Source organism: Thalassophryne amazonica, chromosome 13 (genome assembly GCF_902500255.1).
Source record: "Thalassophryne amazonica chromosome 13, fThaAma1.1, whole genome shotgun sequence".
In the NCBI taxonomy this organism is placed as follows: domain Eukaryota; kingdom Metazoa; phylum Chordata; class Actinopteri; order Batrachoidiformes; family Batrachoididae; genus Thalassophryne; species Thalassophryne amazonica.
The window spans coordinates 31,488,178-31,502,434 of record NC_047115.1 but is presented as its reverse complement, the minus strand read 5'-3'; positions in this window follow the sequence as shown (position 1 = coordinate 31,502,434).

Sequence of the window (14,257 nt, the reverse complement as noted above, 5' to 3'; positions counted from 1 at the left end):
TTATCTCAACATTGCATGCAGAGGAATTGCTCAGAAGTCTACAAACAAACCATGAACAACTGCTACATTAGCCCACAAAACATATCCTGTAACACCTTTTGTATAACATTACTGTAAATTATTGCACAATGTTCAGTGGCAAAGATAAAGTTTCTGAAAAATGATCAAAACCCTGAGCCTGAGCTAAGCCGTTATTCACAGTTGTAGAGTATCCCAGAATCCTTTGTGCGCTGGGGAGGGAGGCTGGATAATGGCTCAGCTTAATGCTAACTTTAACATTGAAAATGCCACAGACATGCTAACGTGTTACCATCGGTCCCATTTTTAAGTTATAAAATACATGTATCAACTGTTTCAGAAGACCATAACAGGTCGGTTTAATATAAAAAAGGTAAATATTACTCACAGACATATGCTCTTTAGGGTTTTAGCAGGGAAAAATAAAGCGAAATAAAACCAACGAAGCAGCAGACTGAAGCACTGCTTCATTGCTTCAAGGTTCAAAGCAAAGCCACACTGCAGAAACAGCTGATTATACAGACCCACTGCAGGGTCTGTAAAAGTGTAGAGAAATGATCATTTTCACCCCCAAAAACAACAACAATAAAAACAACTCTGAAGGGCCGATAAGGGAATTGTAAACCAAAAAGGCTATTGATGTCGATGGAGCTCATGGTGAATGAACAAGAAGTGGTTCAGAGTCGGAACCCAAGCCCTATGAACACATTTGTTCCGGTACCGCCCTCTGTTTAAACTGCCTGAGGATTTGGCCTCACGCGTGAGTATGGTTTCTATTGTGATGTCGGTACATGTGCCTGTCTACTCATGGTCAGAGAACCGTACTACATGGTTACCATACATAGTGAACTTGGATAGAGTTTCCTGGAACATGGGACAGTCCTGTCAATGCTGCATTAGTTGGACATATAGCCTTGCTCCCTTTACATACTGATGGTGGCCTTTTGCAAAGGGTTGAGCATTCCAATGATGCAGCTGAGGTGACCTGTGTGGTCTGGGACACACTCACTCCTAATAAAGACCTAGATGAGATCAACTCTGCCATAAAACCAGACCCAGAGTGCAGGTGTCCTCCCTCAGTCAAAGTTTTCACCTTTCCTCCATCCTCTCCTTGAACACAATGATTATCCTTGGTGTGTCCGTGGAACCTGTTAGAGATAGATCTCAGAATGAGATAAAATGAATGTTTATGAGTTCAATGGTATGAATATTTCATGAGGTGAAAGCTGGAACATAGGGCTTCTGCTTCGCCTCGTTGAATGGTATGTTCCAGCTTTTAGCAAATTAAATATTTGTTCCTCTGAAAGAATGTAAAAACATTCATTATTTGTTTTATATAACAGCTAAAATAGATCCTTGTCATTTGATATTTTATTAATTTATAAACAACAGAAAAGCGACTAATTGTGAATTGTCCAAATTGTGATGTGTAGTCCAGTGATGCTGTGCATTGACTTCGGACTTCCATTAAAAAAAAGAAAAAAAAAAAAAGACTGTGTAGTTCCTCAGTCCAGCCAAAAATGAAGTCAGCTTTTCATCTGAACAGCTCTTCATGCATCCAGATGGCTTACAGCGGAGTGGATTTTGTGTGTGTGTGTGTGTTACAAGAATTAGCAGCGTCATTTAGCTTGTTGTCCCCCACACACGCGCACACACACATGCAACCTGGTCGGCACTTGTGTACGCGTGAAGTACCAAAAAAAGACTGTTCATCCACAGTGCAGCGGGAAAAAAAAATCATGTCAAAAATTATTCCAGCTTTTCATTCTTTCTTCCTGCTAACAGCCTCCAGTCAGCGCAATGGATTTGTTTTGTGTGTACATGCGCAGCCATGCCAGCTGTGTGGAACCCAATCATCCGAATGTCATCCAGGTACATCACATTCCATTCCATCATTAAAGCACATTTTGCAGAGAGTCATTTCCCTAATGTAACTGGAGCTATTGAGTGCACACATATTGCTATAAAGGTGCCATTGCATGATGAATTTGTTTTTGTTAATAGGAAACAGTTTCATTCCATATACAAATCTTATGTGATGCTCAAATGTATTGGTTGGGTTGGGTACAGACTAGGTGCTGGCACGGTGCGTCATGGGTGGCTGCTTAGTGAGTAGTATATAGTTTATTTGTTTAATTGTCCCAAATGAAAACCAGCATGGGCACATTTGGGCATAGGTACATTCAAATATATTTATTTATTTATTTGTATTTGTTTTGTGTTTTGCTGGTGAAAGTAGAGCTGCAGAACACACCCCAACACCGTACAATGAACTCCATTCCCACACTCGGACAGTAGTGGAGGGGGCAATCGGGACATGACCAGTTGGGTGGACGTCAGCAGCTGGCATGGAGACAGCTTCACCGGCCCAGCTGGTGAAACTTCACCACCTGTGAAACTTCACATTTTTTTTCTTATTTCAGTGTGTGTGTGTGTGTGTGTGTGTGTGAGTGTGTGTGTGTGCACGCTGCTCTAAGCCTCAACATTTATATAGCCCTACAAATGCGCACACACTAATTTCCTTTTCATTTCACATTCCAGCGGGCAGCATGGGACAAGAAAGACCAAGCCACAGCTTTCGTCTTTTCTGCAGTCTGCCTCTACAAGTGCTTTAACTTTTTCACATGACAACACAGAGACAATGGTGGATGACATCATACATACACATCGCACTTATTGTACCGTCAATATGACACAACAAAACTATTTAAATTAATTTGTATATTCAGATGGAGGTGTGGACAGGGAGGAGTTTGGTACTTCTGTACGTACGCTCATTTCCACGTTGATTGGGATGTACAAAAGGAACGTGCTTCGATCCATGCGTACTCACACTTTGATACATCTGAATATTTTTGTGCTTACACCACTTTCTGGGTTTTGGAGTACACCATGTCTTTGTACATGAGGCCCCTGAGCACTTCATAATTGTGATGCTGGAAATTATAAGCAGTCAGAGAAGACATATAGCTAATGTGAAAAAATGAAGCATAGCATCAATTCTACCAGAAGACTTACTATCCAGCATGTCTCACAATCAGCTAAATGTCTTCAGCCATGCACATAATCCCAAATTAATCATCACCACAAATCAATAAGACACAGGCACGTGCTTCACTTCTTACTGTTTTTCAGTTTTCTGCCCGATGCTCCTTCCACTGCCCCACCACCACCAGCTGGTCCTTGTCTGATGTGGGAGATGGGGTCCGCACCCTGCCTCTTCTTCGCAGCAGGATTTGAGATCCTTTTGGCTCATCCCAGTACCATGACCAGGAATGAGGCCAAACCAAATTTTCTACTTTGTATTCAATTCGAGAATAAATTATTGTGTTTAACTTGTTGAGTCTTCTGGTAGAAATGGTGTGGTCGACAGTATAGATTTCTAAATATAAATTTGGAAAATCTATTGCCATATTTACAATTATGTAAGAAGGTTATATAAATGTTTCAAGCCCTGCAACTGTTGTTTTTACCTCTTTTTATGGGTGTGGGGTGGGCCATGTCTTAACAGAGCAGACCCCTCCAGTACCCACTGTAATTCCCTCCATGTCTTAAACTACTCAGGGGCTGTTTGAACCAGTTAAACAAAAATTAAAACCTTCCTGAAAATGACCGGAAATGCCTGTTTCGACCTTTGGCACTGATAAAATGCCTCCATGATCTCAGTAATCGCTAAGGCTAGGGAGCAGATTTTGCTTTTAAATTGTTCAAACACTCCAAATTTGTATTTGTTCCAGTTTACAAACTTTGCAGTTTCTATAAACACCCGCTTCAACTTTTGACCTTGATGAAAGCGTCTCTTGATGCATTTCAGCAAAGCGTGGGGAAAACTGTTCCGCTGAAGACACAAAATTAATATAAAATGTTAAGAATCAGAGAAATGAGTGTGCACGCTGGGAAAAATTTGACGCCAAAATCAACACACACACACACAAAGTGATCAAACTTTGCAGGTCATGCACTGCGGGTAAAATATTCCTGGTTGTGAATTGTGTGTGCCAGGAGGAGAACCAGAACACATTTGTGTTGCAAATGAATGTTTTCTGTCTCTGTTATCTCCGTTCCCATCTTATCTATCTGGCACTGGTTATGTAACATAATTTACAATCTCACTTCTGTCTGTACAAAGTGCATTCTAAACAAATAAAGGTTTTTAGGTCCAGGCCAAGGTTTGTGTTTTTTTAAACACTGGGTTCCAAAGCCAAAAAGTACAATGCTGTCACCTGCTGGCAAAAATGGAACAATTCACACTGGTAGTTGAAGATTGTTGGTATTGTAATTACACATATATTAAATGCTTCTCTAATCTTTCCAGAATGACAATTGCACTAATTATTATGACACCCCCCCCCCCAATTAAAAAGCTTTAACAAAAAACTTGTTCTTCTTCTTGTGCCATGGCAACATCAGTTAGATTTATTATTCTCGAATTGATTATCTGCAAATGAAAGACAGCAGTACATATATGCATTCTTATTTTTACCCAAGGCCATATTTTGACCTTGAGTATTTCGAAGACTTTGCATCGGTCCGCCCATCCATCTGTCCATCTGTCCATCTGTCTGTACTCAGCATAAGTCCAGTCCTATTACTGCCAGGGTCTTCAAATTCTCAGGGAACATTCTTGGGACAGAGACTTTGGACAAGTTCAAAGATGGCTAACCTTGACAGATTCTAAGTGGTCAAAAGGGCACATTCTTTCTACACACTCTTTCATTGATTACATACTCATACAGCGAAAGCATTTTAGCATTGCGTTATATCAGAACATCTATATTATAATAGCCAGGTGGCCTCTGTGTGTGTGTGTGGGTGCATGTGTGTGTGTGTGTGTGTGTGTGTGTGTGTGTGTGTGTGTGTGTGTGTGTGTGTGTGTGTGTGTGTGTGTGTGTGTGTGTGTGTGTGTGGGTTCGATCATGCAAAAACAGCTGACATTTGCTGTTTGGTATGCTTATGTATTTTGGGTCAAGGATGAACAATGGACGTTGTGCTGCAATGCACCATGGGAGTTTGGGGTTTAAATGTTGATATTGTGGTTCATGTTATTTTGACAGTGTTGTTAGTGTTACTGAGTTATTGGGTTTTTATAGTTCAATTGGTTTAGTAAGTTTAGTTAAGTGTCAGGTTACTGTTACCGTGAGTGAGTTAAATGTCACGTTGCGGTTACCATGAGTGAGAAGTGTACTGTGCATGCGCATGTTTGTGTGTACAACTTCGGTTATGGACAAACTGGGGAGAGCTGACATTTGCTGTTTGGTATGCTTATGTGTTTTGGGTCAAGGATAAACACTGCCAAAATGGAATGTTGATGTCAGGAGGTGTTATTTAATCTGCTTTTATTTCTTTGCTTTGATCTGTTTTTGTCTGGTTGCTTTCCCGTTTGTTTATTTTCTTGTTGGACTTTTTCCTGCTTGGGTTTTTCTGTCTCTCTTGGTGGTGGGCATTTCTCTCTCTCTCTCCCTGGTCACGCCCTCTTTCTGGTGCTATCCACGCTCACCTGCTCTCAATTTGCAGCTCATTACTTGGGTGTATATATATACTGCTCATTTTGCTCTGTTTCTTCGCCAGATTGATGCGCCCTGTGCCTTCTTTCCAGCTCTCAGTTTTGTATTCCATAGTCCTGCCTGCCTCATCATGTTCTCAACATCCTGCCCATTTGTTCCGACCTTGCTCAGGCCCGATGATTGTTGTACTGCTGCTGTGTTTTTGGACTGCCTTCCCTTTTACCGACCATTGCTATCCTCACCACTAACGTCTTTCAACAACCAGAGCTGTTTGTGTGAGCCTTACATTTGTGACCTAACCAAGCTGCCAGTCAGTTGATAGCATTAATATTTTTGGAGGAACTGTGGATATTAATCAACAATACTGAACAATAGACATTGATAATTACATTCTGGACTCACACGCCGTTCCAGCAAGGGGGAGTGTGTGTGTGTGTGTGTGTGTGTGTGTGTGTGTGTGTGTGTGTGTGTGTGTGCGCGCAGGCGTGCGTGCAAGCGTGCGTGTGTGTGTTTGTGGGCGGGGGGGGGGCAGTAATTCATCTATATATTAAAAATGTGCATGCGTGGTGATTTTATTTTGTAACTTCAATGTAAGGACATAATATAATTGTAAATACATTAAAACAACATGGATGACACAAGAAAGTGATAACACTTATTTCCATTGTGGTCCATTTAAAAATCAACTGAAAAAATAGAAGTAATAATAAAATAATAATAATAATAATAATAATAATAATAATCATGTGTATATGACAGCAACAACCTAAACAATTTATAAATACATTAACACAGTAAATTAACATTAAAAAATTACATAATAACAGGAAATAAATGGGTTGAGTTCTTCTAAAAAATGTTGAGGTCTAAGGTCCTGTAAACATTCTGGACTCACATGCCATTCCAACTCATTATAGAAACTTTACATAATTTATTACCACCGTTGAAAAATGTCAGCTACATATTTTATAAACACTACCCAATCTCGAGCCTGTGGATCCCCACGAGCAACGCACTATTTTGCTTTACTTGTGGATTTCTTCTACCAGTTGGGCAATGCATAAGAAGATCTCGAGATTATCATATTACAATCAGGTGATGGCTCTGTGAAGTGATTAATTTAGCCAGTCATTAAGTAGTAAGGGCTTACATTTCTATGAGACAAGTGTTCTTGCATGAGGAGAACTTGTCTCTCTTGCAAGAAGGGAGATTTCTAATTAGCCTTACATGGGATCAGATCATTTAATCTGTGATGTTCTCTGTAACCTCATTTAAATCTGCTGAACTGCACCCTCAGTCCTTTGTAAAACCTCCAACTGCCACACACCCAACAAAGAAATGGCTTGTGGTTCAAACATCTTCAGAATATAGGGCCAGAATGTCCACATTTTAAAGTCTTCACTACAAATGTCAAAATGTGATGCTAAGGATACATTTGCAGTCTGAGGTGGGGTGATAATGTGCACAGTTATTTACTTCAAACTGGAAATGTGGCCTGAGATGTATGTACAGTATACATACATACATACATACATATGCTACAATAATTATAATCTTTTACTAGTTTTCTCATTTTGGTCAGGACTTAAAATAAAATATAACACTGCATATGCAAAACGGGGGAAGAATAGATGGAACAATATTATTTTAAAGTACAAACACATTGTGCGAGAGTATTATTACCATTATTGTTATTACTACTACTTTCCATACCACTTTGCCCATACAATAACCACTATGGGTGCTCTTGTCCAATACAGTTCTGACAGACGCGGTGCTACAGTTGGGTGAAAAAGAGGAAGAAAAAGAAGAGTGGAGAACATGTCCCAAGGCAGTGAAAGTGTGGAAGTGAGAGTTGAGAATTTGAATGCTGGCAGTATAACTGGTAAAGCGAGAGAGTTAGCTGATATGATAAAGATAAGAAAGGTAGACATAGTGTTTGTATAAGAGACCAACTGGAAGGGAAGTTAAGGCCACGAGCATCAGAGTTTGGTCCAAACTGTTGTGTTATGGCATGGATGAGCAACCTGATCTCACGCCAGTTTGTGATGGCATCATGAAAAGTGATTTTTACCTGAGGCCAAAATATGGCCATCGGGTATTTGCGAAGGCCTCGCATCCGTCTGTCCATCCATCCGTCTGTCTGTGCTCAGCATAGGTCCAGTCCTATTACTGCCAGGGTCTTCAAATTCACAGGGAACATTCTTGGTACAGAGACCTTGGACAAGTTCATAGATGGCTAACCTTGAACTATTTTAAGAGGTCAAAAGGTCACATTCCATTTCTGATTTTTATGCTCATACGGCCGAGGTTATTTCAGCATTGCGTTATATTATTTATTAGGGATACCATCACAAAATATGTTACATTTTCATGACGCTATCACAAAATTATTTTGTGATGGTATCAAGAAAGTTGGGCTGATGTGGGTAAAGGTTATGGTTTAAGTTATGGTTATAAGGTTAGAGTTACGGTTATGTTTAGGTGAAAGGTTAAAAATAATGAAGTGAACTTGGTTGTGTCAAGAAAATGTGATGCATTTTGTGACACTATCATAAAAAAGCATGAGACTAGGCCAGGATGGGAAAGAAAGTGTTTTGGAATCATTCTAAAGGAAGATTATATTAAGGATGTGTTGGAGATTAAGCGTCTGACAGAGTGATGAGTGTAAAGCTGGAAATTGAAGGGGTGATGATGAATGTCATCAGTGCATATGTCCCAAAGATTGTGAGATAAAGGAGAAAGACTTCAGGAGTGAGTTAGATGAGATAGTTGAGAGTATACTCAAGCATGAAAGAACAGTGACTGGGCGTGGACTTCAAGGGAACAGAGGTGATGTGGAAGTAATAGTAGATATGGTATCAAGAAGAGGAATATGGAGGGGCCGATGACAGTAGATTTTGAAAAAAGGATGGAAATGGCTGTTGTGAATACACATACAGTTATATGCAAACGTTCAGGCACCCCTAATGATTTCAATGAGTTTCCTTTATAAATCATTGGTTGTTTCAATCAGCAATTTCAGTTAAATATATCATATAGCAGACAAACATGGTGATGTTTGAGAAGTGAAATGAAGTTTATAAGATTCACAGAAAGTGTGCAATAATTCTTTAAACAAAATTAGGCAGGTGCATAAATTTTGGCACCCCAACAGAAAAAATACATCAGTATTTAGCAGATCTTCCTTTTGAAGAAATAACAGCCTCTAAATGTTTCCTATAGCTTCCAATGAGAGTCTGGATTCTGGTTGAAGGTATTTTGGACCATTCTTCTTTACAAAACATCTCCAGTTCAGTCTGGTTTGTTGGTTTCCAAGCATGGACAGCCCACTTAAAATCACACCACAGATTTTCAATAATATTTAGGTCTGGGGACTGAGATGGTCATTCCAGAACATTGTACTTGTTCCTCTGCATGAATGCCTCAGTAGATTTGGAGCAGTGTTTAGGGCCATTGTCTTGTTGAAAGATCCAGCCCCGACGCAACTTCAACTTTGTCACTGATTTATGAACATTGTTCTCAAGAATCTGCTGATATTGACTGGAATCCATGTGACCCTTGACTTTAACAAGATTCCCAGGACCTGCACTGGTCACACAGCCCCAAAGATTGATGGAACCGCCTCTAAATTTTACTGTAGGTAGCAAGTGTTTTTCTTGGAATGCTGTGTTCTTTTTCAGCCATGCATACCACCAAATAACTCAATTTTAGTTTCATCAGTCCACAGCACCTTATTCCAAAATGAAGCTGGTTTGTCCAAATGTGCTTTAGCATACCTCAAGCGACTCTGTTTGTGGCATGTATGCAGAAAAGGCTTCCTCTACATTACAACATCACTTTGTAAAAAGTGCGCTGTATAGCTGAACAATGCACAGAGACACTATCTGCAGCAAGATCATGCTGTAGGTCTTTGGAGCAGGACTGTGGGTTGACTATGACTGTTCTCAAAATCCTTCGCTTTAGCTTATCTGAGATTTTTCTTGGCCTGCCACTTTGGGCCTTAACTAGTACTGTGCCTGCGGTCTTCCATTTCCTCACTATGTTCCTCACAGTGGAAACTGACAGCTGAAATCTCTGAGATAACTTTTTGTATCCTTCCTCTAAACCATGATGTTGAGCAGTCTTTGTTTTCAGGTCATTTGAGAGTTGTTTAGAGGCTCCCACGTTGTCACTCATTAGAATAAATGCAAAGAGGGGAAACATTTGCAAATGGCCACCTTAAATACCCTTTCTCATGATTGGATTCACTTGTGTAAGGAAGTCAAGGGTCAATGAGCTTACCAAACCAATTTTGTGTTCCAACAATTAGTGCTAAATATATTCAAATCAATAAAATGACAAGGGTGCCCAAATTTATGCACCTGCCTAATTTTGTTTAAATAATTATTGCACACTTTCTGTAAATACTAGAAACTTCATTTCATTTCTAAAATATCAGTGTGTTCATCTGCAATATGATATATTTAACTGAAATTTCTGATCCAGACAACCAATGATTTATAAAGGAAAATCGTGAAAATGATCAGGGGTGCCCAAACTTTTGCATACAACTGTATTTATGAAAAAAAGGAGCACAGGATGACACAAGAGTGGGGGAATTTGCATACAAGCGGACTACATTCTGTGCAGCAGATGCAACCTACAGGAAATTGGAGACTGTAAGGTGCTAGCAGGGGAGAGTGTAGCATTGGGTAGTGGTTTATCAGATGACTGGTGGTAAACAAAGCTGAACCAAGGATCAGATGATGGAAGATGAAGAAGGAAGACTGTCACATGAAATTCAGGGAGGAAGTGAGACAGGCACTCGATGGAGGTGAAGTGATTTTGGACAACTGGAAGACTACTGCAGATGTGATGAAGAAGACAACTAGGAAAACACTGGGTGTGACATTTGGACAGGGGGAGGAAGACAATGAGTCTCTGTGGTAGAATGAAGATGTTAAGAAAAGACTAAGGAGAAAGAAAGATGTAGGCAAAAAGTAATCAGTGAGATGTTGGAAGTAGACAGGAGTACAAGGGGATGTGGCAAACGCTAAGGAAAGTACATATAGCAGTATAATATATAACATAGTAGCAAGCCATACATGAAGTGAAAAATAAAAGGAAGGCAAGACAGAGGGACTGAGTTGGAAAGGATGTGCAGCAAGTTAGGATGATAAAACATGCAGATGGAAATGTGCTGATAAGCAAGGACAGTTTGTTAAGAAGGTGGGGGGAATATTTTGAGGAGCTGATAAATGAAGAAAAAAGAAAAGGTTGAATGATGTACATGCATAATGTTTCAGAGAGATGGCAGTAGAGCTTTTAACCAGATTTTTTACTAAAATTTTGTAAAGTGAGAGGATGCCTGAGTGTAAAAGGTTTTAGAACAAGCGTGATGTGTAGAGCTGTAGTAATTATACAGGCAGAAAGTTGATCAACCATAGCATGACGTTATGGGGAAAAGAAGTGAAAGCTAGGCTTAGAACAGAGTTGAAGTTCTGTGAGCATGATGATTTCATGCCAAGAAAGTGCACAACATATGCAATGTTTGCACTGAGAGTGCTAGAGAAGTATTGAGAAGGCCAGAAGGTGCTGGAGTGTGTGTTTGTGGATTTGGAGAAAATTTGTGACAGGGTGCCAAGAAAAGAGTTGTGGTATGGTATGAAGAAGTCTGGAGTGGCAAAGAAATATGTGAGGGTGGTGCAGGATATGTACAACAACAGTGTGACAGTGGTGAGATGCATAGTTGGAATGATGGATGCATTCGAGGTAAGATTACTTTAATGATCAGCTCTGACCCATTTCTTGTTTGCAATGGAATGGACAGGTTGATGGACAAAATTAGGTAGGACTCTCCATGGACTTTGATGTTTGCAGATGACATTGTGATCTGTAGTAAAAGAAGAGAGTAGGTTGAGACTAGTCTGAAGGTGTGGAGATGTGCTCTGGAGAGAAGGGGAATGAAAGTCAGTAGGAGCAAGACAGAGTACGTATGTGAATGAGAGGGAGTATGGTGGAATGAAATTGGGGTCAACTATCCAACTGGAGAATGTGGAAGAAAGGTGAAGAGGAGAGTGCAGGCAGGCAGGCAGGGTGGAGTGGCTGGAGAAAGGTGGTAGGAGTGATTAGTGACAAGTGAGTAGCTGGTAGAGTGAAAGGGAAAGTTTACAAGACTACAGTGAGACCAGCCATGTTGTACGATTTTTTTCCTTCTGCATGCCTACGATGGACAGGATTAGGAATGAATATATCAGACAGCACAGAAAGGACAGTTGGGAGACTAATATCTCATTTCCACCATGCGGTCCAGGTCTGTATGGTATGGTGTGGTAAGGTTCTGCACAAATAAGTATGGCTACCTCCGCCAGCAGTACTATTTGTTTGGTAGGTGAAGCATGGTAGATGTCAAACTCCACGTCATTGAGATGGGCAGAGTGACGTCATAATGTTGTTCCTCCGCAATGATCGCTGGAAAAGTTTGCACCTCCTCATTTGACCAAGCTTGGCTGCTTTTGGCAGACATTCTTCATTGTGGAGATATTTAAAATGCTGCAGGATTCTGTATAGCACGTAAGTCATAGCACAGTGATGACATATTCCTATGCTATGAGCCAATCAATAAACAGCAGTGGGTGAGCCATTGCCTTTTGTTACCATTCCATTATTTTTGGTAACCACAAGCAAAGGGTGCCAAAAAGTGGTAGGGTAATGTTATGTTATTTTGGTACCTGTCCCTAAATCTGAGTGTGGAAAAGCACAAAATAGCTTTCCGTACCTACCCTGCCGTACCGACCTGGACCACCTGGTGGAAATTAGGCAAAAGTCAGTTAGAGAGGTAAAATTTAGATGGTTGTGGAGAGGAGGGAACCAGGGTTTATAGGGAGAAGGATGCTGAGTATGGAGCCATCAGTCAGGAGGAGAAGATGGAGACCAAGGAGGTGTGTGGTTATGGTGAGGGAGGACATGCAGGTGGTTGGTGTGACGTGTGACCGAGGAAGATGCAGAGGACAGGGTGATGAGCTGCTGTGGTGACCCCTAACAGGAGTAGCCAAAAGAATAATAATAATAACAAGAATGTTATTACAGTGGTCCGCCCCTAAAAATTGGTCTGCCCTGCCTACACTGCGCATACGTCATTTCAGAGTTTAACTGCTTGTCTAGAGTCTCTTCACCCAAAGCGATCAAATGGATTAATGGGATTATTAACCATCAGATGACAAGGTAAAACCTCTTAAATCATTCTAAAGTCCGTTTTATGCAGAAATGAGGCCATTGTATAAGCAGAAACAAGGCGATAATCTGTGACGCTTTGAAATGGCCGACGCAGCTTGTGTAGCTGCCGCGCTCTGATCACTTCTTCCGTCTTTTATGATGAAATAATGCTGAATTTATGTGGAGATGATTGTTGTACAAAAGCTTCAGATATCTGTAAGAGATGATGACTGGAGTGCAGTTTTAAGCAGAAACGAGGTGATAATCTGTGAACCGAGGCTAATGATACATGCGCAGTGGAGGCAGGGCGGACCGATTTTTAGGGGGGAAGGACCGTTTGGTCGGTGACACTGGTACTAGTGTTGTGTACCTAATGAAGTGGCGTGTAAGTGTGAGTGTACATACATATGCATTCATATATACATATGCTACGATCAACAGTTTTTTTTTTTATTTAGCCTTTATTTAACCAAGTTACTCCCATTGAGATTACAAATCTCTTTTGCAAGGGAGACCTGGCCAAGAGGGCAGCAGCATAATTACAACAAACAAAATGTACAACATCTCAGCATTAAAACAATGTCACATAAAACATTTACATACAGACAAAGTAGACTGCAGTGATTTCACTAGAGCTTTAAACTCATTTAGTGTCACAAGAGCTTGAAGGTGAAGTTCAGACTGTAATTTGTTCCAGGTATTAGGTGCTGAAAACCTAAAACCTTTCTTGCCCTGTTCAGTTCTTACTTTTGGGACAGCAAATTGTAGAACACCCATTGAATGAAAATTATAGCTTTCATGCTTTCTTATTAAAAGACTAGACAAATATGACGGGATACTGCCCCAAATGGCTTTGTAATGAGTGAGGCAGATAAAGGAGGTGGATAAAGAAGCCCAGTTAACTTTAGCATAGAGAATGCAATGGTGAGTAATTAGTGGGTGAGTGCATCTTAGCGCCCCATGGTACACACTATCAAGCCTTGAAAGACAGTGATCAGAAGCATTCATGTACAACACATCTCCATAATCAACAACAGGCAAGAAGGTTGTTTCCACCAATCTTCTTTTTACACTAAAAGAAAAACAGCACTTATTTCTATAATAAAATACTAATAAAAGTTTCAGGTTTTTTTTGGCATGAAACAAAATATGGTCCTTAAAAGACAATTGATCATCAATTAAAAATCCTAAATATTTACAATGTGACACCAACTCAATTTGTTCACCTTTTCTTGTTAAAATTCTTTCAGACAGAGCAGATCTCATGTTTATTGAGGTAGCAAAGAACAGGGATTTTGTTTTATCTGCATTTAGTGCAAGTTGCAGACGGCACAGTTGTTCCTGCACTATGTCAAATGGGCGCTGTAAATACTGAAAGGCTTTAGCAGGAGTAGGTCTTGTACAGCATATGACACTGTCATCAGCATAAAAATGAAAAGCTGAATTTGGAATATTTTGTCCTAGATTGTTTAGCTAAAGGGTGAATAGTAGGGGGCCTAATACAGATCCTTGAGGCACACTCTTTTTCACATGTAATA